The 5705-nt window shown below is 42.9% G+C and overlaps 1 pseudogene; it reads left to right on the top strand.

Moving 5' to 3' along the window:
- Positions 1-2790: 2790 nt before the first annotated feature.
- LOC123055557 (probable ribosome-binding factor A, chloroplastic) lies at positions 2791-5255 on the top strand (annotated as a pseudogene).
- Positions 5256-5705: the final 450 nt, after the last annotated feature.

Genomic DNA, 5705 nt, shown 5'->3' with positions numbered 1-5705 from the left:
CTGTTGTTATTTTATTCCAAGCATCTACCTGGGGAGTGCCAAACCTACTAGACATGCCTAGGCTTCCCAGAACTCATGGCAACGCCACGGTCATGACCACGCGGCGGGCATGCGAGTCTACGCGCTTTGGAGTTGGGGCCCTGGGCCACCATCCAAACCTCAATGTATCACCACCAAACCATGTATTTATGCTTAAATAGATACTTATTGACCTAGAAATGATTTTTGGAAAAAATAAATAGCAAACTATGAGGCAGCTACAGTTCAAATTTGACCCGCTTCCTCCTGAATTGGCGGGAATTTGTCTTTTTCACCAGAGATGGATCAAAGCTTTTGACACCCAACCATTCTGTCAATTGTGCATTAAATATGGCCTAGTATTTTATAAAATTAATTTGGTCCAATTTTGCAACAAATATATGGTAGGTCCTTCACAAAAAAACTCATTTCAGGCACTCGGAAAATGGAAAATGAATTTACCGTGCAAAGACAATGAAAACTCCCTTAGGCAACATTGTTTGGAATTCCAAGATGCACCCTTGTGCACAATATGAGATCATTTGAACAAACTATGCCATGAATGTGGCCATAAGATTGATTATTTGGCTTGAAAGCCATGAATCTTCACGCATGATAGCTCATTTCTGAGAACACTTTTTAAAAATAATTACCGTATTACAAGTTTATTATTTTTCCTGGAAACTTGGTCACATATGATGACACAATGCGAAGGTTTCCAAATTTTTTGATTTTTTTTTTGAAATTTTTATGCCCCTTTCAAAATGCGGTCAAAACGACGGGCTTGACCGTTCATAGCTAGTTGTTGAATCTTGGAAACCTTTTGATGTTTCTCTGATTAAATAGATAGTTATGTACCTAAAAATGATTTTTGGAAAAAATAAAGAGCAAACTATGAGGTAGCTACAGTTAAAATTTAACCCGCTTCCTACTAAATCGGCGGAAATTTGTCTTTTTCACCAGAGTTGGGTCAAGGCTTTTGACACCCAACCATTGTGTCAATTCTGCATTAAACATGGCCTAGTATTTTTTAAAATTGATTTGATCCACTTTTAAAACATTTATTTGGTAGTTCCTTCACAAAAAAACCTCATTTCGGGCACTCGAAAAATGGAAAATGAATTTTCCGTGCAAAGAGAATGTAAACTCCCTTAGGCAACATTGTTCGCCATTCCAAGATGCACCCTTGTGCACAATATGAGATCATTTGAACAAAATATGCCATGAATGTCGCCATAAGATTGATCATTTGACTTGAAAGCCATTGATCTCCACACACGATAGCTCGTTTCTGAGAACACTTTTTAAAAAAATTATCGTATTACACGTTTATCATTTTTCCTGGTAACATGGCCACATATAATGACACAATGCGAAGGCTTTCCAATTTTTTTTATATTTTTTGAATTTTTCATGCCCGTTTCAAAATGCGGTCAAAATGACGGGCATGACCGTTCCTAGGTAGTGGTTGAATCTTGGATAACTTTTGGTGTTTCTCTGATTAAATAGATACTTTTGTACCTAAAAATTATTTTTGGGAAAAATAAAAAACAAACTATGAGGCAGCTGCAGTTCAAATTTCACCCGCTTCCAACAAAATCGGCGGAAATTTGTCTTTTTCACGAGAGGTGGACCAAAACTTTTGACACCCAACCATTTGGTCAACTGTGCATTAAATAAGGCCTAGTATTTTAGAAAATTGATTTGGTACAATTTTGCAACAATTATTTGGTAGGTTCTTAAAAATAACTCATTTTGGGCTCTCGAAAAATGGTAAATGATTTTTTCGTCCAAAAAAATGAAAATTTCCTTAGGCAACATTGTTTGTCATTCCAATATGCACCCTTCTGCACAATATGAGATCATTTGAACAAACTATGTCATGAATGTGGCCATAAGATTGATCATTTGACTTGAAAGCCATTGATCTCCACACATGATAGCTCGTTTCTGAGAACACTTTTTAAAATAATTATCGTATTACAAGGTCATGCCCGTTTCAAAATGCGGTCAAAACAACGGGCATGACCGTTCCTAGCTAGTGGTTAAATCTTGGGAAACTTTTGGTGTTTCTCTGATTAAATAGATACTTTTGTATCTAAAAATAATTTTTTGAAAAAATAAAAAGCAAATTATGAGGCAACTGCAGTTCAAATTTGACCCGCTTCCAGCTGAATCGGCGGAAATTTGTCTTTTTCACGAGAGGTGGATCAAATCTTTTGACACCCGACCATTTGGTTAATTATACATTAAATATGGTGTAATATTTTACAAATTTTATTTGGTCCAATTTTGCAACAAATATATTATAGATACTTCAAAAAAAAACTCATTTCGGGCACTTGAAAAATTATTTTTAGTCAACTTTGACCAATTTATATGGTCATTACATCATACTGCATTCTGATTGGTCCGTGGACATGTCACGCGGATCGTGCATGAAGCACCGTCAGATGCTCGCGGATCCAACGGTAGTTCTCAACCCTTCCACACCAACCCCGAAACCCTAGATGGTCATTTTGCATCCACCCCCCGCCTCCTTTCTTTCCACATCCATCCATCGATCCCCTTCCAGATCCCCCGTCTCCTCTCTGTCTCGCCCCATGGAGAGAGAGAGCGAGAGCTCGCCTCCTCCCTTCCAGATCCATCGCCGCCGTCACCTTCCTCCTGCGGAGCTCGCCGCCGTTCATGGCCTCCCCCACGCCCTCCTCCTCTCGCCCCTCCCCTGCCCTCACCACCCCAATTGAACTTATCAAGTGGAAATTATTCTAAATCAAGCCGGGAGATACTGTTGGGTTCTCAACACTATCCCCTTCCCACTCCCCACAGCGACGGCCGACGGCCTCAGCGCGGCGCAAAATCCACCACCACCGCGAAGCCAGCTTGTTGTTCCCGTGCCGGCCGCTGGTGTCCCCGTCGCCGCCGTGGGCCCTCGCCGCCGCGGCGCCTGTCTCTGTGCGGCGCCTGCCGTGGCCGTCGTCGTGGTCGTCGACGTCGCTGCGCGTGGTGCGGTGCATGGCCAAGGACGGCGGGTGCGGATGGTGGCGAAGCAGATCCCGCGGGAGCTGGCGGACATGCTGACCCGCGACCCCATCATGCAGCGCGCCGTCCTCCCCGAGGCCGCCCTCGGCGCCGACCACTACCTCTCCTCCCTCACCACCATCGCCGACGTCGAGCTCTCCAACGACCTCCAGGTCACGCCCGGACCCTCCCTCGAAACGATGCGGCTGCGCTGCAATCTGGGATGGTTGGTTGTGGGGGGTGATGCTGAGCTCCTTGTCTCTGCTTCGGTCTGTGTCTGCAGGTGTGCAAGGTGTATGTGTCTGTGTTTGGGGACGAGAGGGGGAAGAAAGTGGCCATGGCCGGGCTCAAGGACAAGGCCAGTCAGGAGCCAGATTGGCAAGCGGATGAAGCTGCGCCTCACGCCCAAGATATGGTTCATCGAAGACGAGTCCATGGAGCGCGGAAGCAGGGTATGCTTGATTCTGTTTTGTCAGGCATTGGCATGTTACGAAATACAAGTTTGTTCCTCTATTGCCAAAAACGTACAGTACTCATCTAGCTGCACCATCACCATGAGCTTTCACCCATTTTTCATCTTTCGGTAGTTCATGGTCAGACCTTATTCAGTATTCACCGCCTACTATTTGTTACTACTGCCATCTTTGCTGCTGCAGAGCAGAGTTATCGACACCATGTTTCTTTGAACTTGTTTGCATCGCCATTCGATACTGCCTTCTGCGATCGTTGTAAAACGTAGTACGGGATACTTATCTTAACTGATCCTGTTTATCCTCCCTTGCAATTTGCACACTGTATGTGACAGTCGTTTGCTTCTCTAGTTACATTCTGCGGTGTATTTGCAGTTCAGTTTAGGTGAAAATTAGAATCATCATTTACATGTATGTGGATAACTTATATGTTTTCCGATATTATATTAGATGTGAACTTCTTGCTGTAGAGCTGGAAACTAGCTCAAAAGCTGGAAACGCTTCAGTTTTCTGCATAGCTCAGTGCCTATAGAGTGGACATTTAAATCTGCTGTAGGATCTGTATTATTACCACAAAGAATAATTACATGGAGCATTTTTCACATTTTTCTCATATGTACCAGGAGATCCTTGTCTAACCAGTTCACCTCTGCAGATTCTTACTATATTGGACAAACTAAAGGAGGAAAGGGAACAGAGAGAAGGAAATGTTGAAGAAGAAGATGTGGAAGTTTCAGATATAGCAGAAGAAGAAGATGGTGTCTGGGAGGGAGATGAACCAGATGAGGAGGACATAATTTATGTAAAATAGCCCACTACTTCTTCTGAAAACTCGGTCACCATTCGTTCAACTTCAGAGCTCAACAGGTCTGTTCTTGCCCTGACCAAGCTGTTCAAGTATGTTAGGTTTGCAATAATATTTAGTATTGGTTTGGCTCTTGCAATGCATAGGCACAGCAGGATATACTCCTGTGTGCTACTAAATGTCACGGAGAAGAAACAAAGATGGCAAGTAAAAAGAAACTGTTTATAACTTGAACACTAGCTGAATTTACAGCAAAACTGATTTGTAAAACAAAACCTGGATTAGATCAACAAGTCCTTAGCATATCAAACGTGCCACTTTGGAAATGTCAGCCTGTAGCACATAATATGTTATCTTATTGCTGCTGTGTCACTGTATCCTAGTAATTCTGCTGTGTCACTTTATCCCAGTAAAGCAAGATGCCTGTTATACTCATGTTCCTGATGATATTGGTGTACACTCAATTTGACTATTTCTTCTAGTTCTGCTACTAGTTGCTGTGTACTCCTAGTGCTGTAGTTCCTGTGTAGTAATACGGAAATATTATTGCTCAAATATGATGATGTGGCCTGCAGCACACCTGCTTCGACGCTGACCCGTCCGTCGTCATCGCCTTCGATGACGACGAGGACACCGCAGGCGCCGTCGGCCTCGGCGGCGGCTTCCACCACTACCACATCGTCGTCACCTACCAGGGCGTCAAGGGGTGAATTGATTTGATCGTTAATATGTGGCTGGATGTGATGTTTTGCAGGTTGAAGGCGCTAAGGTGTTGGAGACGTGCCTGTACTTGTTGAGCGTTTTATCTGTAGAGTGCTATATTATGATTGGTGTAATATTGTATGGTTATATTGTGATTGGTGGAATGTAATAAACTTGATTGGTACATCGGTGATTTGGCTGTTATTTGAATATATTTAAAATGTGTTCTCTGATTGGTATATCATTGAGTTACAAGTTGTGAAAAATTAAAACCTGATGTTTGGGACCTAGTGCCGAGAAGAATCTGACAATGTGCATCCAGTTGACTACAATAATCTGAAAATTGAATGTAACAAAAAAAAAAGAAAACCCGAAAATAAAAAATATATAGAATGTGAAAAGGCTGCACCTAGAAAGCAAAAAAGGCCGAACCAATGGCCCAAGCCCATGTAGCTAGTAAAAACAACAGGAAAAAATACATTAAAAAGGCTGAATTGTTGGGCTCGGCCCATGTAAAACGCCGAATCGGACCGGGCTGATTCTTGTGCCACATCAGCTTGCCACGCTGGATGCCTACGTGGCCTGAGGAGGTTGCTAGTGACCAAAAATTTGGTCGAAGAACCAACGACCTTTTACATATCACAGAGAAGGTCACTAATTTCAGTTTACGACTGCCAGCTTTTGACCTT

This window comes from Triticum aestivum, chromosome 2D (assembly GCF_018294505.1).
Source record: "Triticum aestivum cultivar Chinese Spring chromosome 2D, IWGSC CS RefSeq v2.1, whole genome shotgun sequence".
In the NCBI taxonomy this organism is placed as follows: domain Eukaryota; kingdom Viridiplantae; phylum Streptophyta; class Magnoliopsida; order Poales; family Poaceae; genus Triticum; species Triticum aestivum.
The sequence above is the reverse complement of the archived record's forward strand: the minus strand, read 5'-3'. Positions and strand labels throughout refer to the sequence as shown.